We start from the raw sequence: 24,127 nt of genomic DNA on the forward strand, positions 1-24,127 counted from the left end.
AGCCCCGCCGTGCGCCGGCAGGTGCCCGCCCGGCCGTCCCCGCCAGGGCGCATGCGCGGCCGCTGCGGGGCGTGAGGGAACGCCCCCCCCCCCTACCCCCGGGGGCGCTGTGCTCCGCGCGCCCCCCGCCCCGCCCCGTTCCCCCTTCCGGAAGCGGCGGAAAGTTCCGAAGGGATCCGAGTGGAACCGAAGCGGGGAGTTGGAGCGGGGCGGGCGGCCGGGCCGGGCCGGTCGCTCCGCTAGGGGGCGGGCGCGGGCGGCGGGCGCGCTCCTCCCCGCCCCGCCCCGCCCCGCCCCGCCCCGCTCCGCCCGGCCAGCCCAGGCGCAGGAGCCGGCGGCGGCGGTGGGGTCGGCTCCGCGGGCCCGCGCTCCGCACCTGCTCGCCTCGGTCTGCGCGGTGGCGGCGGCCGCGGCGGCTTCTGCGCCCCCTGGGGGAGCGGGGCGGCGGCGGCGCGGCAGGTACCGGGCGGGGCGGCGGGAGCGGGAGCGGCGCGGGGTGCGGAGGCCGGGCCGTGGGGAAAGTTGTCGCCGTCGGGGCGCCTCCGGGAGGCGGGGGCGGTGGTGCAGCCGGGGCCGCCCCCGCGCCTCCGTCCTCCTCGGCCGGCCGTAGAAGTGCCCGGGCGGGCAGCTGGCCCCGGGGGGAGCGGCGGCGGGGGCGAGGGCTGCGCCCGGCGGCTGGTGGGGCTGGGGCGTGGGGAGGGGGGAGCGAGCGGGAAGGTGAGCGGCGGTGCGGGGCCGGCTGTCAGCCCGCGGCTCGCCGTGCCGTGCCGTGCCGGCGGGGAGCGACGCTGCCCCGCGAGGTCCCTCCGCTCTCTGCTCTCCCCCGCGCCTTGTGCCCCCGGCGGGTGCGGTGGCGCTGGCGCCTGGGCAGGTGGGCACCGTCGGGTCTGCGGGGAGCGCCCGGCGGAGGCCCGTCCCGTCCCCGCTCGCTCCGGCGCTCGCCGCTGCAGACTCCTGGCTCCTTCCCGCATCCGACCTTCCCGCAAGTCGCAGGCGGAGCACCTCGCCTCAGAGCTTTTTTCCGTGCCCGCCCGAGCACGGAGCGCCTCAGGCGGGTGCCGGAGGGGAGCGCAGCGGGGCAGAGCGGCCCCGGCCCGGGGAGCGCCCCCGGGAGCCCGGGGGTGACCGGCCCGGCGCTGTGCCGGAGCCCCCCCACCTCAGGGGCTGCCGGGCCCCCGCGGTACCTAACGTATGTAACGTGTACACATGTATGAAGTGTAAGGACAAGTTACCTGACCGGTGTTGTGAAACGGATGCAACGGCAGTAAAGACGATATTTCTTCTAATGTAAAATTCCCATTCATCTTACAGCGTTTCTCATTTCCTCTCTTTACTGAGATTACCTGAAGTAATTAGTCAGGCTCTCCTGTTGCTCGTTGCTTTCCTCTCTTTAAAAGATACGCACTGTTTTTGGTTTGCTGTGTTTTGGGTTTTTTTAATTATTATTTGTTTTCCCTGCTAGGATGGTTGCTTCCCTCGTGGCTGTACACCTTATTGTACAAATTGCCACTGCTCTAACAGCAGCGTAACAGAAATCAGAATAAATTAGTACTTTGGTAATGTTAAATACTGATACTACTACTTTGATCATCCCAAACTGTCTTTTTGGTGGAAATATATGATCACTGAAGTACTAATTTTGCTCAGTATTGCATAGAAAAAATATTTATAAAAAGTGAATTTAGATGTGTAGAGTACTTGGCTTTGGAGGGGAGTTGGACTTTTTTTTTTTTCTTTTTTCTTCTTTTGTCTGAAACTAATCTGTAGAAGAAACAAATCTCCCTGTTACCTGGGTGGTTTTGATCTTAAAGGAAACTGTTCATAAACGGGAATGTGGAGAGGAAAGGTCGGCTTCATTACCACATCAGGAAAAATTGCTAATTGAATACAAATACTGAATTTTTATGATGCTGACCTTCCCTGGGTCTGTCTTGTGGCAAAAATCTTGTAATGGGTTGGTGACAAATGTCTAGTGTATCTTTGTTTCTTAGTTCATAAGAAAAAATGTAATGTTCCACGTATTTATAAGTACACTTAACAGAACACCTCATTTAAAGAACCAACATGTGTTGATAAGATTGATTTTTGTTTCATTAAACACTAACATGCCTGGCAGTAGATTCCTGGAAAAACTCTTAACACTTGTCATCTCTATCTGGGATTTAATAAGTGTTTCTTATGTGTCTGTTATCACCTTTTTTTGCATGTTCTGAGACTGGGACAGTTCATGATTTCAGGACAGAAATGTTGTGTAATATCACAGCAACATGTTGTACTGTACAGTTAATTACTTTTTTGCCTCTATGCCTCCAAAATACTTTTTAGTACAAACTAAGGCTGTAATAAGACTATAGTGAAGTAAACGCTGTAATTCAATAGCATATCCAGAAAGCTCTGTAATTGTTTGTTAATTTAGCAATTTGTATTATTGTAATATGCTTAATGCAGAAGATGATAATGAAAAAGCTAGTGTGGCAGTAACATCACTTTCTTGTGTATGTTTGACTTGTCATGCAATAAATCTTGTTTTCATCCACTCCAGTGGTCTAAAATAGCAGTTAATGTCTAAAGATCTTTGATGGCTTTTTTTTTATAGTATCATAGCAGAAACGGTCATCTATACATTTCTAAGCTATGACCTACTTCTCTTACTGATGGGTAAACGATAGCTTTACATAGACGCTAAAAGAGTAACATTACATAGGCACAATGGTAAAGGTGTTGTGTACAGAAGTCATTAATGTTAAATTCTCTAAGGTGGACTAAATGCAGGTACAGTTAACAGTTCTGTTTCATCGCTTTGTACATTCAAAAATAATACTTGCTGTGCCAGCATCTGTACATAGGGCTATGTGTTCATTACAAATTGAGCAGTTATGGTAAACTGAAGCTTAATGGTGGTCGGGAGCGTTGTTACCAACCCTAGGATTTTAAATATGGTCAGTGTGCTTTGTCAGTTTCATAGGAACCTTGTGGTGTCGTTTTTTTTTTTGGGTTTTTTTTTTTTTTTTTTTGGAATGAGAAACAATTCCATAAACTTTGTAACCATGAAGTTGAGAACTGGTTGCTGACAGAGGTTAACAGTGTGTGGTTGTCTATTGTAAAGTTTGCACTGCAGTGGAAAAGCGAGAGAACATTTTTCAGTTGTTTTCCCAAAACTACATCTTTGAGTACATATAGTGAGCAAAAATTGTTTTAATTCCTCCTGGTATTAGTTGGTGTTGGTTTGTAGTATTGGTTTCTCTTATCTTCTGGCTACCTATGTGTAGCAGTGCAAGGTATATTTTGTTCTACGGTGTTACGTTCATGAGGTTACTCAACAAGGGGGATTTGGCACAATGTCGATGAGCATTAGCTCATCCAGCTTGCAGGTGTCTGCCTTGTGGTGAGAATCCATAGCTCTGATGTTTCAGCCCTTCATGGGAGCATCAGATACCTTGGGCTATAACGTGGGACAGCTCTCACTTTTGTTTGCTTTGGGTAGCTTGCTACTAGAGGTAATTCTGAACTGGGCTTGTCCCTTAAGCCCACAGGAAAGGCAGGGTTTAAGCACCTTAGTCCAGGCTAGGTGGAAGTGTTGGTATCGGTAAGAAACACTCTGCCTGCAGTTTTGTTTTGGAGTTGGATGCGTTTCATGAGATAAAGTGTTTTCTTGTTATCAAGGCCTAAAAATCAGAAGGTGTGTATGGTCTTACTTCATGACAAGTGTGAATTAATGGGAGGTAAGTTGTTATTCTGTCAGGGTGTTTACTGAGGGGAAAGAGCAGGCGCAGAGGCAGTTGGGAGTGGAGTAACAGATGTGCTGCAAGTTCAATCCTGACTTACCTTGAGATAATTTATTCTAATCTTCCCATACCCTGAGATACCATTGTCTTCATATCGGCATGTACTGAACCTTATGGAGTTCTTATTTCTGTTATTAGCATTGTAATATGAAACTTAATCATGTGTACTGTATAGGACTTTGTATTCCTTTTTCTTTGCAGGGATATGAAAGAAGAAAGAAATAGTTCATGAAATGCTAGGAAATCGGATAATATAGAAAACATTCTCCAATAGCTTGCTTTATAAATCGTTTTTTGGTCTTAATTTTTCCTTCTGTTGGCAAACTGTATTCAAAATCTTGAAGAGCCTTCTCCCTAAGGAAAGAACTGATGTTTCTTTACGCAATTCAGTTGCTTGAGCTGTGCTGAAATCACTGTGATGCTGAAGTCTGGTCATGCCTGTCTGCTAGATTTTGTGTGTTAGATTTCTAAACATTGCACATGAGTAATGGCAACAAAGGGTTCCTGTCTCCTGTGCCAGGAAGGTTCAAGAGAAAAGGTTGTAGGTGCCTGGTGCGCTGCTGTACCATCGCTCATTTGGTGAGTCCCATGTGCTCTTGGCCTGCAAGTTGGAGAAGTCCAAGCAAAATCTAGGCTCCAGGCATACATTTAGAATACAGATTCTCCATCTGGCACTCCTCAATAAGATGTGAGGTATTTTTAAATCGGTTTCCAGAAGAAAGTTGGAAAAGATACAGGCAGAAACATATCTGCCTTTTCATCATTCTGAGAGTTCCTCTGGCTTTGGCTGACACACATCCACAGTTTGAAGGGCTTCTCTTCTCATGGAGCCAGGCTATCTCATCTCAGCATGCATCTTCATCCAAAAACAACACCTCTCCTTTAAATGCATGCGGTTTTTCTGTCCAAGAATCTTCACCTTTGATTTAACAGGATAGCATATCACTGCATAAGGGATGTGGCGGATCTCTGGGGATTGCAGGCCCCTTTGTCTGAAGCCAGCACATGATTTCTGTGACTAGGTTCCCCCTGTTAAACTTCTGCTGATCTCTCTTCGAAATAAATGTTAAAGAAGAGTAGGCAAGTAATGTAGTTTTACAGGCAAAACAGAAGTCACAAGAAACAGTGAAGCTTGCATGGTACAAGCATATGTTAATCTGTCATACTGGCTGTAATTTCATCAGTTCCCTCTCTTGGCAAGTTTAGGTTTCATACAAGCACTTACAGCAACCTATGTTGGGGAGAGAGAGAGAGTGTCCCAAGCCTTGAAGGATGACTAAAAGCCCTGCTGAGGAAACTGTGTTTTTCAGAATCTGGAATTGAGAGGAGCTCTTCAAGCTAAACTACCATAATCCCTTTTCTAGTAGAAGGGATTTGGGGATTTTTAAATGGTGTTGCTTTGCCAAAAGTAAAACAGATACTACTTTGGCTGTATTTCTGCTTCATGATGCAAGGAAAAGTATGTGGCATGCTTGCTTGTATTGACTAGTTCAGTATGTTTCAAGAGGTTAATGTAGGAATCTTTATCTGTCTGTCATCTTTATCAACAACCAGCTTTTTTCTTCCTAATTCAAGCTAGTGGTCTGTGCACTGTGAAGTTGATAAGATAATAATTCTTAATCAGTACTGTGCAGTATTAACGTAGTAACTTACGAGTCATAGGGATCTCTCTGTTTCTCTTTTTAGAACTTCCTCGCTAAGATTTAGTGATGTTGCTAATAGAAATTAATGGAAAATGGGGGGAAAAGCCAGTTTTTCGTTCAGACCTGTATGTGTGTGTTGTCATAGCGGGCAGTGAAGTTTTAAAAGGGGTTTGAGAGGATTTTAATAGTTTGAGATGAAAATAAAATCAATATATTTTCAAGTTCTCTGCAAGGAGAAGAAAACTAGATGTACAGAAAGTGATCTTGCTCCTTTGCTCTTCTATTTTAATGTGATACGAAACTAATTACATTTTAAATTCACGTAATCTTTCAAACAAGCTAAAAGGTTTCATTTCTGAAATGGTAAGGTGGAAAATACTAAAGTGTGCTTCACTTCTATTTTTTATTTTCTGAAAGAGAAGAAATGGTAAAATTGGTGTGAAATCACAAAATGCCTCAGCCTTTCTAGCTGGCAAATGTAGTGGCAATGGTTTGGTAGCAGCTTTAATTTTAGTGATTCTGACAGATGCCAGTATTACTGACCAAGGCTGGATGCCTCAACAGTGTGTTTTAAATAGCAAATAAAACGTGCCATGTGCACAAAGTAAAGCTACCACACACACCCCATAGTAAGAAGCAAAAATCTCCTTTTTAAGTAATTATTGACACTATTAACCAGTTGTTTGGTGGTGGGGTTTTTAATCTAAAGACTTTACTCTTTTCCCAAAGATATTTTTTTAGTTGTAAGCAACTGAAATCAACAGTAAAGTGTTTCAGTATTAAATCAAATGGCATTTTGTTTGCATTTTAAAGTACCAAAGTAGTTACAATTTGACATCTTGTTGGTTGATTTCCTGCTGTCCTCTCCCTCCGCCCTCAGTCAGATTTCAATCTGGTGTGTGTAGAGTTAAGGAAAGCGAGTGGTTTGAAACACCAAACTGTGATGAGTAACCATGGCTATTTCCCTAGCAAGTTATGGGATATAGTTACGCTCTGTGGAATGACGCATCTTAAGAATCAGAGCTGGGAGCCTGAACTGCGACTTGTATACGCGTGGGCTTTTGTACTGTGCTGCTGTTCTTCTGTTGTTTTGCCTACAGCTGCGTGTGTATGGATCCTGTTGTTCAACGTGGGATGTCTCCCAGGGATTGGCCCTGAGTATACAGAGGTCTTTCACTGAGTTTTGGTGGTGTTTTTGTAAATTTTTTTAAAGCTTAATATTTTTATTCCGGGTATTGGATCTATGTGCAGTTGACTCCTGTTTCTGTACCTGTATCAGTGTAAAATGCTTTTCATAATTCTTGCAGTTTTCTGTTACTTTATATTCTTACCTATGTGGGAAAGGACTGTGCTTCTTGAACTGTAATGGTGCAGATAGAGGCACAGCTTTTGGTTGTAGGCAAACTTGGACATGCACCCAAAGCTAAATACAGGCAAGGAATTTTTGATTGCTGTGGATGCTTCAGTGTTAATGGTTTGTCCAGAAGAGGGTAACTTCTTGAATGTGTTGCTGATGTTCTAAATAACACATTAAAAATCTCTAGTCTGTAGATAAAGCAGGTTGTACTTTGGTCAAGTTGAAGATCAGCTAGCACATGCTAAAGTACAGCTTGCCTTATCTTCGTGTTATTTCAGAATGTGTTAGTTCATGTTTACTATAGGAAAGAAAGGCGTCTTTGAGCAACCTAGTGAACACAAGTTGTCCTGATTGGCTTTCAGTGGTTGTTATAGGATGGGACATTTTCCACTTTTCACACATGCTTCTAGCCATATATATATATATATAAGTAAAGATTTATTAAAGCATGTTGGAAACTTGTTTAAAAAAATTTAGCTAACATCCTGGGCTGCAGTGTGGATTAACTCCGTAATTATGGTATAGTTCAAACTTTATCATATCCCTGGCTTTGTATTTTTGGGTGCAGTATATCAATGGATTTTGTTAATTATTAGAAGGCTTCAAGGAGGTAAAATTCTTGAACCCTAGTAGTTTGCAATGTCACATGGCACTTTCTAGACTACTGTTGTTTAAGATTTCCATCCTTGCATATGCCTAACTCAATTCAAAACATTGATTCTCTGAATTAATGAGTCAATGCAATTATTTGAGCCGTCCTTCTGTTAACTTGAGTGATAGCGTAAGCCCAGCTGCAATTTTGGTCTCTGTTCTGCCCACTGCCGCCTTCAGCTATGGCTTTCTCAGATGCTTGGTAAAAAGAGTGTTGCAATTTTTGCTTGATGGAAACTCATTGGGAAACTTTAGTTTGGGTAGAGCATAAGCTACTCTCAGCATCATCTTGTACATTATTCTGTTTGGGATTAGATTGAAAAGAGATCATGTCTTCTGGGAATCTTTACAGAAGGATCCAGTTGTATTAAGGATCATAAATCTTTTTCCCTTCAAAGCATGTTTCTGTAAATATTTGTTTTGCATGACATGTGGAAAAGTTGCTAAGAATTTAGTAATTTGTGACTTTGAATACCTAGTTAAAAACTTAATTTTTCTACATATTTAATAAACTCATTAAAAAAAGAACCAAGCAGTAGTAGAACAACGGGGTTTAGGCTGCTCCTTGAGGTATGCAGCATTTGATGGCTGTTTGTTACAATGTTGAAATTACAGGGGGTTTTTTGTTTGTAACAATTTATGATTGTGAGGAACAATTGGAGGAGGGGGATCAATACTTCCCAATATACTCCAAAAGTAATAAGCAATTTGAGGTGATGCTGAGAAAATTCAGAATCATAAATATTAGGCAACTCTTCATCTGTGAACATTCTTGTGATACTGTACTTCATGTATATTAAATTAATAGTAGCTGTTAATAAGACTGAATGCAAGTGTGGGTTTTCTATATTTGCAGTCATGGTGGAGGTGTTTTTTTATTAAAAACAAAAAACCTTTAGCAACTGAATTCTTCTTGCTTTCAGATTTGTTTGACTTTAGCAATACAGTTGTACTTTGAAGTAGTTGCCAGAAAGTTTCATAAGCTGAGGAAAAGTCTGTGGGACTGCACCGTTCAGGGCACACTACTGATGTGGCAAGAGACCAAAAATCCCTGGCAAATTTCAAAAGTCCCCAGCAATACTGTTGTAGTAAAGCAGCTGTCTTAATTGTAGCTTTCCATTCATTAAATTCAGTAGATTTTAAGTTTATTCTCCAGTTTTGGTTATACATGTTTTCTATTCATATTGAAAACGCACACCTGAAGAAAAAGATAGCTATCTGAGGCAAGCTGGTGATTTGGCACCTGGGAGCTGATAAGGTTCCAGGATTAAGGGCAACACAGTGGTTTTTTGGTAACTAGGAAGTGATTCAGTGTTTAATAATGGGAAAGGTTGTGTTTTCTTTTGTCTTATGCTGTTCCTGAGCAGATAGGACTTTATTATTTTTCAGACAAATGTTTAGACTTTCCATTCTGTCCGGATATGTGTGGTACCTTTGGCCAAAGGTAGCAAATAACTGATGGAGCATTTGAGCATGCTGTTACTATACAATTAAGAAGCACTTAATTGACTTAACAGCATTCTGCTTCTAGCCGATGCACTCTGTATATCAGATAGTAATTCCCTGGAATGAAAAGGGAACATCATACCTTTGTTGTAGGTGAGTGCACAGGCTTGCAATGTCATAGTTTCTGCAAGGTGTGAAACAAACAATTATCTACCAGTGTAATGGGAGCAGATAACTTTTAATAGTAGCACCTGCTTTTCTGGTGCATTATTATACAATAATTCATCACCACGATAACACCCCTTTGCCCTAAACTGGCAGTTTACAAATAAGCAGTTGCCTTTGGTATAGGACCTTTGGCATCTTGTAGTGAAACTATGTATGTGCTTAATAGTAAGGGAGGGCTATGTGTAGCGGTATTACCTTTTTGACGCAAGCATCACATGATTGATAAATGCTTAATCACAAATACAGTGCTTTGAATACTTTTTTTTTTCTCCACTTCGTTAGAAATTTAATTCCTTATCAATATATCACATAATGTGAAGGTAAATTTACACACTTGATTTCTAACTCCTTAGGTAACAATGGGAGACTTTTTGGTTTTTCTTCTCTATCCAAGTGTTTCACTGACCATTCTAGGGAGAAGTTTGTTGCCTCTTTCCAAGGATTACTTGTTCTGTTACTTGAGTGTAGAGCAAAACCGCTGGAAGCTCTAGTTTGGGTTTTCGTTGTGGCCTGGCTGCTGAAACACATTCCTGCCTCATTGGGGAATCTATATTTTTCTTTTCTTAATTGTGAAATTCTTGCATTTTGATGTGATGGAAGTACTACACTTTGTTATGTAATGTAAAATTAGTTATTTCTCCATACCAATGTGAACAGAAGAACACAGAGTTCTTTAAAATCTGTGGTAAATTTGTAAACCCTGTTAATTTATGTTGAGCAGAGTATATTGGCTTCAGATCAGGAGATAGCAGTACACTTGGTTTTACATTAAGGGTCACTTATCTAACTATACTTTGGTTTCTAAACAGATATGTCTGACTTGTGAGCAGTTGAAGGTTATGTGGTAATCAAACAGCATGATTCAGTGGGATATGAAGCTGGGTATATTCAGAATAAACTTAGTAATAAAGATAATTTATCACAAGAATAACTTGCTGTTATTTGTACTGAATTCTTGATTCTGAAAACATGACATAAATCCTGTGGTTTTTTTAAAAAAAATTCTCTTGGAGCAAAATGATTGTAGAAGAGTTGTGATAATTGTATATAGGAAACCAAGCTTACTCATAATGTGTTACCCGTTTTCCTTGGATTTTGAAGGAATCTGACACTATTAAAAGGAGTTTTGATGGAGAACATACTTTTCCAATAGCATCTGCTGAGATTAATTAATGAATTGAACTGCGATCTGGACAAGTGTGCCTCTAGAGTACTGGGGTCTAGTGTTAGTTCTGTCATCAGTTACTCTCAGAGCAAGAGGTTTTGTTACTATTATGTTACAAACTCTGTTACTTGTTAACCAGTGCATGCTATGTTTGACTGACTTGCGGTAGTATCAAGTTGTGTGCTTTGGTCATCTGTGTTTGGTTTTTTCCTAATTACCCAGGAAGTAAATCTTTCCCAGTATAAAAGAACTGGTTTGAAATTTCTCTTTTGGGTGTCAAAGCAAGCAGTCAAAGACAAATCCAAGGTACGAAGAAAATAAGACTGCATGTTGCTTAGTCTGCCAAGTGCCCGACACTGCAGCTTTTTTATCACCTCATTTACCAAAGGCAAAAGTAGCAGGTGTTTTCTTGTCCCCTGTTTTTCGCTCTGCCTCCCATCCCCCAAATATTTGTAAACAGAACACGTTCACTTAAATGGCAAACTTGGTTCCATCTCCTCCACTACTTTTAATTGGGTAAAATTACTTCTAAGCCCAAGATAACATGCTTATCCTTATAACTTTTGCAGAGAAAGATTGTAAGCCAAACACTACAGAAGCTCTAAAGAAAGTGTTCCCGTAGGTGTCACCTCACTTGTGTTTGTGGTCGCAGCACCAGGCCAGCTCTGTGCGTATTGATGTTCCTCAGCTGCCAGGTGCACATAGCCACAGTTGTGCAATGGCCTTTCTTGGTTAGGGATGGCTCACATCATTCATTGAAGCTTGTTTGCTTTTCTTTCTGGCAGCGAGGAGAAAAACTGGCTTTACAACCATTTGCTGTGCATTTTAAGGCAAAGTTGAACTCTTAACATGGGTAATAAAAAAAAGCCTGTTTTACTGGATTCATTAGATGGCAGCTTCAAGGTGATCGTTGAGTGTGCCTCTTGCCAGCAGATAAGGTCAGGTAGTGACACACCTGGCTTTTTTTAGTGTCCTTCCTTTCCATCCATTGAGATCCCTTTTGGCAGTTGGTGTGTGATGAGTAAATGAGGTGAAAGTTTCTGTTTCTTCGGTACTTCTAACTTTGATGTGGTGTCGGGTGACCTAAAACAACATTGAATCAACTGAATGTTCAGCTTCTGAGTCTGGTTGTCTAAAGAGCATACTGGTTGTCCATCCCCAGTAATGTCCAATTCTTTGTAAGTTTCAACACATTTTATAATAAATAAATAAATTGGCAAGTCTTAAAGACATTAAGCTGTGAACTACATAGAAAAGGTTAGTACCTGCACTAAGAACAGGGCTTCAGTGTGAGGCTCAGCAGGTGTGTATATTCTTTTGCCCACACAGTAGGGAGTGAGCAGGTGCTTGACTTGGGTTCAACCACTACCTACATCACCTGCTCTACATCCTCTAACTAATGGCTGGGCAAGACCAGAGACAGGACTGGCAGTACGGAAACATGTGTGGGACTTGAAGGCTTGGGGTCTGGGAGCAGAAGGGAGGAAGAGCTCAGGCTTGGAGAGGTGGCAGCCTAGGGTCTTAAGAGATGAGCGTAGTAGTACGCACATGATCAGAGGCATCCTGGCATGCCTATGTGACTCAGTATGACAGTGAACGGTGCCAGAGGTAGCCACCAAGAGGCAACACTGATATATTAGCAAATTATTCAACAATAAATAACGTGAGCAGTTACATACATTATAAACTGTAGTTACTTCAAATAAATATTCTGCAGACATTTACTTCTAATGCCTGTCAGTTCCTGCTGCATTGCTCGTGTTAAGACGTGACAGTTGTCCGGTGTTGGTTAATTTCTGCATTACAGAGATTTCAGTTTACGCTTTGTACTTAGACTATATTATTAGACAACGTGATACATTAGGTTAGCGTGTTGAAATTTGAAGATGAAATTGTTACTGTACTAAACGGCCTGTTTATTCCTGCTTTTATTTAGAGGAGTTTTGTGTTGGTTGGTTTGTTTGTTTTGTTTAAATTGGATGCCTGGATGTAAGGGAAGAAAAAGATCTTTACCTTGAGAACTATTAAACCCTCGAGTAGGTTGCTTAGACAAGTGGTAGAGTCTTCCTTGCTGGAAATATTCAAGGTTTGACCTGATGGGACCTTGGAAAATCTATTTTAAAGCCCTGCTTTCAAGAACAGTTAGGCCGGATGATCTCCAGAGATCCCTTCCAACCTAGATTTTTCTATGATTCTTTGATCTAGGTTATATATAGTCATGTTTTTCTAAATTTTTTGTTAGAACAATGAAAATAACATTGTTTGCTAAAATAATAGTTATTTTTTTTCTGATTAAAAAAATGAGGGAAATAAGTTAGTTCACCAATGCAAAACTTTACCACCACACAATAATACTATTATTAAAGGAGTGGGCAGCGTTGTTATAATATTGGTACTCAGTTATTTTTATTTGTGTGAGAGGAGAGTCTGAAATGAGGAAAGAGCTCTCAGTCAGGTTGCCTCCTATAGAATTTTGTTTGAATGCACACCATGCTGCTAGAGTAATATTTAGAAACCTAGTTTCAAATACAATCGGAAAACATTTGACTAGTAGTACCAAATACTTTTTTGTTTTATTATTATGTTATATATTAATTATATATGTTAATTGACATATGTTATATGTTTATGATGAATGCCTGAATGAAGATTTTATAGCTGAGTGTGTATATGTGTATACAGAGACATAATATACTTATTGATACATTTGTTGCAGAACAAATTGAGCATGTTAAGACAAATCTATAAATAGTGGAGATCTGTATGTTTCAAGACACTTTGAGGTAGACAAATCCTGGGTTTTGCTTTTGCTTTGTTTTGGTTTTTTGTTTGGTGTTTTGTTTTTTTTTTTTTCCAAAAAGGCCAACTGTAGTGGTTGGCCTTCCTGCAGCATGTCGTTTTAGTTTCGTCACAGCAGTTCATTGTAGAAATCATTCAAAAGTTGATGTGCGCTTTTGACATCTGTAACAGCATGCTAACTAGCCTTCCAAATTTTGCCAAAGAAATTCTGCTGTGTACTGGTTCAGGAAATAATCCTAAAATCTGTGTTAGCAGTAGTGATGTCTGTGTATATAATACATGGAATGTGTACAATGCAGCAGAAAACCTAAAAATTTAGACTGGACTTTTAGAATGAAACTGAAGTATCTCTTGCTGGAGATAGTCTTGTAAACTACTTTGTGGGGAAATACACTTAAGTATTCAAAGCCTTGTGTGTTAATCTGTGACTGATTTGTATGTAAAGTTGTGTAGGGACTACTTGGCTTGGTTATGGTTTGTCTTGAGTTTATTTAGCAACTTCTGGATACTGTTTCAAATGCTTAACTTCACAATCAAAGACACATACGTATATATGGATGTACTTTATAAGCCTGTTTTATAACGACATCTTCTCCCTTCCTTCTGAATTTGGCTGCTGTTCTCAGGCTTTCTCTCCTCTGTAATGTTTGGGTTTTTTTCCAGTAAGGGGAAACCATGGCAGTTTTCTCAGTTAGTAATAGGGTTTCAGCAGAGAAAAAACAGATAAAGGTCTGCATTTCCCTTAAGTAAAAAACTTAATTTTTTTGATCTCCTGTGATGTTGCTGTAGATTTTTTTTTTTTCTTTTATTGTTCAGTATCTCTGACTTTATTTACATTTAGATCAACCATACCTTTTTTTTTTCCCCCTGGTACCTAACCACTTTAGGACATGTTCTTGAAGCGTGAGTAAAGTGTTTCCATTGTGCATATCTTCAGAAGAGATGTTTGATGTAGATATTTCTTACTGTTCCCTGACTCCTTAGCATAATTGCAGCCATCACAGACCATGTTCAAACAGATAGCACTGCTTCAGGCACTGGTGTGCTGTCACCTTTCTGTATTGATAGTTAGACTTGTAATTAACCACTGTTTGCACAATTACAAATACAGTAATTGAGGTGACAGCTTCCCTTGGCGGAGCAGGGAAGGAAGGGAGGAAAAGATCCTCAAATGCACTAGCCCTAGAATAATGAAGTTGGTGATTTGAAATGCTCACTACTGGCAATGAGTCCATTTTCTCCAGGCAGGTAGCCCACAGGATTCACCTGGGGTTTATTCTCGGCGATGAGGCCACAAACCTCTTGCATTAGCTGTGGAAACACCATCTCTTGGCATTGTTTGTAAACCTGTTTCTTGTTCCCTGGCATGGAATTATGACCGCATGGTTAATGAGTTGCTTGAACCTCTGTGTTCGGTTTTAGCAGCACAGCACAGGCCGATGGTACCGGCTGCTGCTGCAGCGCAGGCAGGGGTGTGCTGGGGTTCGGGGGGGCCCAGCGCAGCTGGGGCTGGCTTCCAAACTCTGCTGTAGAGCCTAGTTTGTGGTCTAGTTTTGGAGGTTTGCATGGCTGGAAACCAGAATAAAGTGGCCATCTGAAACCTGCATTTTGAATTTGGAAAAAAAGATGTGTTTTCCCCAGTAAAAAAGGCAGGGGGTTTTGGTGGCTTTTGTTGTTGGGTTGGGTTTTTTTTTTTGGTGTGTATATGTAGTTGGTTGTTTTTTCCTTTTTTTTTTTGTTGGATTTTATTTCTCTTAAGTAATGCTTCAAATGAGGCCTTAGTTGGCTGTAATAAACCGACATTAATTGTTATCTTTAGTTTCCCTTATTTTTGCTTTTGGTATTATTCCAAAAGATACATGACTCCTTTGTTCATAAACATCTTTAATCCTTTCTTTACTGCATTTGTAATGAGAGTTGTATTTTGATATTGAATTTCTTAGACATGGTAACAGTAGACTTGACAAAGAGGGAACTATAATAAATCTATTCAATAGTAGCTAGACTCATAAATTTAGGAAAAGGTGCTACAGCCTTACAAGGACTCGACTTCAACTGTTTTGGTATCTTGCTCTGTTTGCCTTCCAAATATTTGATTAATTAATCAAAGCAGTTAAATTAATACTGCTTTTCTTATGGAGCAGATCACAGTATGATTCCTCTGATTCAACCTAGTCAAGTAAGAATGCACGTAGTCCACATGTATCTACATATTTTTCTTACAAGCTTAGTATACTACAGTGTACAAGTTTAATTTTGTACATCTTTGAAAATATTGCCAGTTTTTTCCTGAACAGTTTAATACTGGTCATTGAGCATAGAGTTCTTGGGGGTAGGAAGAAGATAGTATGCTAAACTGTTTTTATACTGAAAAATGTTTGGAAGCTTGGGGTAGAAGAAAGTAATTAGTATGGTCTGTGATGATCATTGTAATAATGCTGCAAGAGAGAGTTGTCATCTTTAGGTTTTCATTCCCTTCTCTTTGTGGGGATGGTAATAGTGTGGAGCTGAGGAGTTGGTCTGGAAGCCTTAAAAGTGAATGCTGGTCAAATAATTTATACTTCAGCAGATAAAACCTTTATCTGTTTGGAAAACAAGAAGTTGAGATCTGTAGTTAAGTGTAGCAGTGGATGTCTGGCAGAGAAGGTAATGCGCATATGTGTCACTGTTACTCAGCTGTCTGTACACTACATATTTGCGTAACATTGGAGAAAAAGGTGACAAATTCAGCAGTAAGAGAATGCCAAGTAGTTGGATGAGATCTGACTCCTTACCCAACTGTGCAGATAACATTGTTTGAGATTGACTAGGACTAAAAAGCGGTGCTGTCAAGGAAACACTTCGGGCCCAGCATGAAATCATGTTATCTAATATTTATGAAGGGAAACACACAAAAGATGCTGAAACTTTAGAGGGCATTTAAAAAACCCCAAAACCCCAACACCCCCCCACCACCACCACCTCAAACCTCCATGTTGTGTTTCACAGTATTTGATGTTCTAAACACCCTAGCCTGCCCTCCCCACCCCCTTTCTTTTTTTTTTTAATAATGCTAGTAGGAATTTGTACAAATGAGAGCATCACCCATCCTAAATCTGGTTTTGGTTTTTTTTTTTTTTTGTCTGGCTCTGATCTAGTTCCTTAGGAGCAAACTTTCTTCATTGTTTTGAAGATGCTACATAACTCCCCTTCGGTATCTTAGCTAATTTCTTCTTCCTCTACTCCCTGCATTGCTGTCGTACTCTTGTTACTGTTTGCCTTGTTCCAGCCCATCCAATTATGCTTTTATTCATCCAGTACTTTTCATGTCTGATCTTCTGCTTATTTTACTTCAAACCCCCTATATTCTCCAGAGCCTGCACTAATAATTGATTCACTTAGCCTTATCAGTTCTGATTTATTTTTTCATTTGAACCTTATCTGACATAATGGTTTTGAAATTTATGGAAAGGGCAGCCCTTTCTTCATGAATGCAATAAGAATTAAACCAGGAGGTGTTCCTGTTTTGATTATTTTTTTTTTTTTTCCCCCTCGAGGTTTTGAACTGCTTCCCAGCCAGAGCTTTGCTGTGAAGTTCTCTTAGACTTCCCTTTCAAACAGGCTGCTGTGCTGCTTTTTGGCTGCTTTGCATTTGCTGGCTCAGGGTAGGCAGCCAGCCTGTCATTGTATTCAGTCCCCAACAAAACTGTTCTACCACTTGTTCTGTCTAGTCTTGCAAATTGCTTTTATTTTGAAAGGATTCCTGTGCTTGTCATATTGCTGCACAAGGGGGACTGTACGCTGCTGCATGAGTTTACCCTGTTTGAAGGTTAGATACCTTTGCTTATCAATGTTGATGAACGTTTGGCTAAATTTGGCAGCCAATTCCCATTACATGCTGAAGTTGAATCCCCACCCCATTTTTGCAAGAGACAAACTTGCTTAGGTGAAATTCTAGGTTTTATTAATAGTAGGAAAGTGTATATGGCGTAGGCCAGAATTTGTACTTTGATTCCAGAGATCGGGGGGCAGGGGGGTTGGGTGCATTCAGCATGTGTAAATATTGATATCACATTCAGAAAGCTCTTGCGGGCAAGCAGACCACTTACCTGGTCATGACAAGGTACATTTTGCACTAGGAAAGCAATTAAGATTAAATAAACTAAGCTGAGTATTTTTATACAACTGTAATTTAGGGTAGGCGATCTGGAATAAGGGTCATTACCTTTGTTACTGGTCGCAGTAAGCCTAAATATTAGAAATTTATGTAAAGGGTTTAGTGAACAGCTTTCAAAATAAAGTTGTTAATCTGCTTTATTCAGTTACTGAGGTAAAATAAGCTTGACAACACTGTCTGAAGAACAGATTTCAAATTAACTTCTCCTTTAAAGCTCTCATGACAATCAATTTATTTCCAGGGAACTGGGCTGTTTTGTCATTGATTTGCTGTATCACTTTTTTTGGTCAGTTAACTAGTCTTAAGCAAAACCAGAAACACAGTACTGTGTTTTCAAGTAATCCTTGTTTTGATGCCTTTCCTTTAAAATACAATTCCGGTGTATTGCAGGGTTGTGAAAGAAATACAAAGGAAAGAAAGCACTAGTGGTGGTGGACTTCTGTCCTGTTTCTCAGTACAGCTGTTTGTGATCACAGCCCTAACCTGATAAGATGCTGCAGGAAACTCCCTCTTCGCCTCTCCCAGCCCTGCCAGATTAAGTTTTGAGGAATTTGCCTGTTGGGAGGCATTGCTTATTACCACTGCCATGCAAAAATGCCTAATGGTGGGGAAACCAGCAGCGAGATACAGGATCTCAGCACTATAAGCAAAACTCTGCCTTTTTTGCTCCTGTTTCAGTCTAAACCAGCAATGCTGGCCTACTGCCTGCATTCCTCTGTAATCGGTTGCCTCAGCATGGTAAGATTGCTTTGCGGGAAGTAGATAAGTATTCTACCTGCCAGCCAGGAATACAAAAGCTGAAATAGGAGGGATTGGGGAATGTCATATATACTTGGCAAAACTGGGGGTGGGGGTGGATGTTTAAAAGTGCCTGATGTTGTCTTGTGTATTAGGTGATTTGAAACTTAAAAAACAAACTAGCTTTCAAATCTAAAAGTCTGGAAAATAGCAGCAGTTGATGTATAGTGAGGTATAGAGATGTATTCTCAAACAAGGAGGTTTAATTCTGTAAATTATGTGAGCCTGTCTATGCATGGGGAGCTTTAATAAGCTTGTAAAAGCAAGGTTCAAGAAACTTGCATTACTTCAGGAAGCTTTGTTATAAACGCTCATTAAAAATGAAGAAAAAAACCACCTAAGTGGGCTTGAATTACTTGTGAAGGCACTATATGTCAGTAGGAGAGTTGAAGAAAAAACAAACCCAACAGAACACCAAAAACCATGAAACAAACCCAGAGAGGGTACTCCACTCAAGAGCAAGCAGCTCTTTACCAAGTCACCCTTCCAAAATCGTGCTCTGCCCTGCTCAGTTTTACTCCTCCAAACTCCAGTTGTGGTTTGCGTGGCTCCTGCTCTGTGTGAATGCATGCTGCCTTCCCTTAGCCTCCTGATGGGTATCTTCTTTACTGGCCTCAGGTTTCCACCTTCCCAGTATGTTCCCCTTGATTTGGGGTTGGGCAACAGCTGTTAGAGCAGCATCTCTGCCTGTTCACATCATTTGTAGGAACTGGAATGGGCAGGCTTACCTCTTTGCCAGCACCATGAATGAAAAGCTCACGTAACTGAGAAAAATAAGTGTATCGCCTCGGTAGCTTGGTGGCAGGAGGTTTAGCAGGTGTTTGCCTAAAAGTTGGCCCAATATTCTCATCCACCCTGAGGTAGGTGGTGGAAGGGTGCTCTGCTGGCCCTGGTCCAGAGAGGTGTTCCATGCTGCCAGGGACTCCGCCACCCAGCCTGTGGCTGAGCTTGGCACCAGAGGCATGTTTCATGCTGACCGAGCAGCTGCTTTTTGACTATTTAGGAGCTTAAGTGAATTGGTTTGTCAAAAGAGAGGAATTGACCAAAAGGTAGCTGCCACTGGGTTTGTACAGGAGCATCTATTTTAGATGGGTGCTTTTTGGAGTGGTTTCCTTGTGGTCTATGGTATGCTGTCGTTGCTAGGTGCGTGTTAATCTTGTAGGGTGATGAAAAAATTGCCTAACAGGGATGTAAAGATATAAATGTTTAGATTTCACTGGTCCAAAGCATACACTGTTTAAATGCTGATGGAAAACCAGAAAGCACAGATTGTTTGCAAGCTAGGACATGTCCTGTAGTATGTTTACTCTAGTTTTTTTCTTCACTGTGTGTAGGAATGGCTTTCTTTTAAAGCGAGGACACCCAAGCATCTGCAGGGATTAGAAAAATGACTAGCCATTTTGGGTGACAGTGTTGCTTTTTTCTTGTTTACCTATCATCTTTGTGCAGGAGGAGGACTTGTGCAAAAGCTGTGTGCAGTCAGTACCAGTGCAGCTCCTGGCAAACGGTTTGATCTTATAGGTAGAAGATTACAAACTGATATGATCCTAGATGTTTTGAAGCCTCTGCAACAAACCAAAAGGGAAGGAGAGGTGTGCTTTGGTAAGCTTAAAATAGAAATCTGTGGGCTAGTCATAAATGGAGAGGAAGTGAGAAGACAGAATAGCAGAAAACTGTTCTTTCATGGCAATTGTTTACAAAGTGTGGATGTTTAGGCAGGTTTTTTATAGTGTCTGTTTGCTTTTTCTTCTGATGACTTACAAAACGTCGTGTTTGTAAACTTTCTGGAGAAATTCTTCTCCCCCCGATCCCCTCACATGGCTAATAAACTTACTGCATGAACTCTTGCAGTTTTGGTAATCTGAATATGTAACAGTTATGATCAAAGTATCAGGAGGTGTTTTAGTTTCATCATGTTTAGGTTCTGGCTCTGAGTTATGAGACTTTTGCAAGACATTTTCAAGCTTTTTCTTGTAGTTTAAAAGGTAGAACTTTTTGTAATTCCTTCAAACAAACTAGTTTTGTGAGTCTTCAGGATCTTCTGAACTTGTGTGGTTTTCAACAGTCCTGGAGAATAAACTGAATACAACCGTAGTGTCTAAAAGAAATTACTTTTTTTCTGTCCTTACAGCTTGAAGTTAGGTTTTCAGTTTTAAGTTCCCTTCGTAACATAACAATTTTTAATTTTCTGATTGCTATAGCGTCCCTCCCTTTTTTTAGAGGAAGAACTGCTGTAGTTAGGTTATTCTACTGACTTATCTTTTTCAATGGTGTTCTGTGGTTAGCTGCATGGTTTTGCAGTACTTCATTCCAAAGCCTTTTAGGGACCTTTTGTGGCCATAAGCTTTGTATCAGAAGTCCTCTGTCATGCTTGAGAGAATATATTTGAAAAACTCGTGGCAGAACATGGATTATAAAGTAGATGAAATATGAATGTATAGAAGACAGTTCCATGAACTTTGAAGCTTTGAAGACTGAATGAAAAGTCTGGCTGCAGAAAGATAATTCATAATAATTCTGAAGAGTGTTTCTGGTTCATTAACACCACAGTTGTTTATTAACAATCCAGTTACCTGCAACATGCCGCCTGCTTTTTCAAGTTTTTAAAAAGTATGCTTTGGCATTGCTTCAGTCATGACCAGTGTTCAATTTGGAGAGGAGGAAAGTGACCCATTCATGGAGTACCATTAGTGAGAACAGTAGAAATAGAACATGGACACCTAGATTCACAGCCTTGTGTGGATTCTATACTCTTCTGTCTATGAACTGCTGCTTTCCTGCTCTTTATAATACAGATTAAATTTACTGTAAAGAAAGAGGATGAAATGTGAGGTACAACAATATCAGTCCTATTGAAAATTTTGACATGAAAAATGTAACGGTTTTGATTGGAGATGAAAATCGTAGAAAACAGTTTTTACTGGGCGGATTAATGTAGAGGAAAAAAATTACTTTGGACATGCAGTTGAGATAAGAAGAGAGGCTTGTTCTTTTGTTTTTAACACACCTGTAGGAGTCAACTCATAAGAGGTGTTATTACCTGCAAGCTGTGACTTTTTTATTTTTTTAGGCCATTACGCTGCATTAGCAAATGTCGTTTCGGTGTAGATCAGTAGTCTTGTAACTCAGACAGTAACTATGAGCAGTTGTCCTCTATCAGAAACAGCACGTCTCACATAGGGAACATGATATGGGGACTTGATGCTTGTCTGACAATTCTCAGCAAAGTCTTGTCACTGTGGCCTCTCAAAAGTGATTTTTTTTATTTATTTTGCACTAGAAGAGGAAGAGATTAATGTTGGTCTGCAAGCCTAGTGGATAGTGTGACGTTTGTGTGGATAACCCTTGGCTTACATTAAGGTTTTTTCTGTGTTTTTAAAATCAGTAGAAGGTAGCACAGGTAGTTTCTAGACTTTTTGACTAGTATCGTACTATGGATACAGTAAAATAGTAGAACTTCCCCTTTAAAAGTATGTTTTTGGATATATCTGTGTTAATCCTTAGAGAGAGCTTTTGGTTGGTGGTTCTACATCCCTTCCTGAATCTGTAGTGATTCTACTTAAATTACCACAGATTTACTTGGCATTAAAACTGACGTGATAGTTCTCATTGTCGTAGAATAGTTTCATGACATACAGTTTCTTGCCTGCTAATAGAATATGAGGTCTTTTTGTATTTAAATTTTGTTACTGTAATTGATACCTGAAGTTTCAGAATATTTTAGTAACCTGTCTTTGAAAAATTTAGTGGTGAATGCTTGTTTACTTGATTTTGAAAATTTGAAGACATAAACTATTCATTATATATAAACTAATGGCATTATTTGCTTACCCAAATGCTGTAGGGGAGGACACAGCTTCATGTTTAATTATTTGATTTTACAACGTGGCAGTTAGTTAAAAAAAAATAAAAAATTACCTTAATATACTTGAGTCTACTCTGAACTACTTATGGTAAGTGTTGGTAGCTGGGCACTGCAAAGCTCAGTGTCCACTTTGACAGCTTTTTGTGTTTTTTTCACTCTTCAGTGTTGTTAACATAAGACCCTGTCAAGCTGAGGAAGGTGAACTTTTGACTTTCAGCCTGCAGTTTCTGATTTGAGTTCATGCGATGTTTGTAACCCCAAAAAGGCACTATTAAGGAAATGAATTAGTGCTAACTCTTGCCTTTTTCAGTGAGCCGGCTTTCTTTTGTGCCGTGGTACTGTTTAAAGCTGAAGCAGGTGATAGTGGAAGCTGTAGAGTTCCTGAATTCTTCAGTTGGCACAGTGCAGGAAATGGGGCAATGAGCTGTTATTGTCCTGAACACACTGGTTTAAGGTGTCATTTTATAAATGGATTTTTAAAAATAAACATGAAGATCTATTACATGAACAGCTAAAAACTACTGAAGAATGTGAAAGCAGTAGAAATGTGTCTTGTTCTCATCTGTATTTTATAGTACTTGAACAGTGTAGGGAGGAGGTCTCAACCATTATTTCAGTTATTTTTTCCTCCCGTTTGTTTTTCTTCTGTCTGTCATTCTGCATGCAGTAGATGTTATCTCCACAGTAGCTCTAATCCATTAACTAAGGTCTAACAGTAACGCTTCACACTGTGTAAGATGACACATTGGATCCTGCCGTGACTTACCTGCATGGTTTAGTTCTGTGTACATACAGAGCCATCAGTGAAGCTGGCATGACCAGATTCACACTCTTGAAGTTCGAAGGGTCATTCGTACAATCTGGTTTGATCCTTTGCGAATGTGACCAAAGTAGTTTGGTCAACCTCAGAAGCTGGATCAAAGGATGTTAAAAACCTGAGTACTGAAATAGATGGTCACCATTGTTTTTTGACCAGTAAGCTCTTCAAGAATTTAATTACCTTTAGGTTATCTGTTTTCAAGATTAAGTTTTCAGATAACCAGTCTTGCTGTTGGACATGTTGCTGAAAGGTTGGAATAACTTTTTTTTTCCCCTACCTATAAAGGCTATGACTACGTAAAGACTATGACTGTTTGTGCCAAAGAATATCTATTAACCTATAATAGCAGCCTGTGCAGCTTTATTGCTAGCCAGTCTGTGTCCTCTTCATCCTTAACAGCAAGAACTGTTGGTATGCCTGAAACCGTGCACGTTTTAAGACTTGGTAGGCAAAAATCTGTAGATGCAGGTAACACAAACCTTTTGAAAAAAGAGGAGGGAGAGAGGAAGAAAGATCTCAGAAAAGTTGAAGTAGACTGTGTCTTCAAAACTTGTCTCAAAATGAAAAAATATATATTTTTATATTGATATATTTATATACAGAACAAATGTTTGACATGAATATTCTTTTTTTAAGAGAATTCATTTATTTAGCATTGTTGCTCTGTCACTGTAAGTGCAGCTCGGCTTTCTGTAACTTAACCAATATTAATGTATAATTAATGGTCTGAAGAGAGTAAAGCCTTTTCTGTTATGCTTGTACAGTATTTTGAGAGCACTGAGTCTCTGCCATCCATCAAGAAACTGGATGGTCTCCCAGAAGTGTTGTCCCCAGTCCACACGTGTGAGTGTACATACATACGTACCAGGCAGCAGAATTGAATTAAGAGTGGACAGCTTACTGTGCTGCATGGCTTATCTGCACCAGGTATTTGCAGCTTCTCACAGTGCTTGCATTACCTTCAGTATGTTATTGGCTTAGTGGGATCTTAGGGACACGTCAATCAAGATATAATGTAATGCTAGAACTAAAACTCAGGCTTATTTCCATTCCTGCCCACCTTCTCCAGTCCGTCTTTGACATGCATGTGTGGTCTTGCTGAATTCAGAATTCAAAGTAGCTGGATTTCTCTGAAACACTTTTCAATATGAGTTTACCAGAGATATGTTAAAGTGGAAGGCTAAATGAAATGCAGGGAAGGCTTGCAAAGCACTTAATCTTATGCGCAAATTAAGCACCTAACCTCTTGGTGTGGGCATTTTTTTAATTTATTCAATTGTATATATTGTATTTTCTTAGAGGCAATGGCTACCGAGCAGTAGGTAGGTAACTGACTTCTAGACACAGGAACAATCCAGTTTGTCTACTTACTGGCTTTTAAAAGTAAAATAAAAAGTTAGGTTCCAATTTTGAG

At 40.4% G+C, this 24,127-nt stretch overlaps 1 protein-coding gene across 2 annotated transcripts in view; it reads left to right on the forward strand.

Moving 5' to 3' along the window:
• Positions 1–325: 325 nt before the first annotated feature.
• Positions 326–24,127, forward strand: part of PTPN3 (protein tyrosine phosphatase non-receptor type 3) — a 132,709-nt gene continuing 108,907 nt past the window's right edge. For both annotated transcript variants that reach the window (XM_055799765.1, XM_055799766.1), the window contains exon 1: positions 326–459. The gene's annotated coding sequence lies outside the window, so the exon portion shown is untranslated. The remainder of the gene's footprint in view (positions 460–24,127) is intronic.

Source organism: Falco peregrinus, chromosome 3 (assembly GCF_023634155.1).
Source record: "Falco peregrinus isolate bFalPer1 chromosome 3, bFalPer1.pri, whole genome shotgun sequence".
Taxonomy (NCBI): domain Eukaryota; kingdom Metazoa; phylum Chordata; class Aves; order Falconiformes; family Falconidae; genus Falco; species Falco peregrinus.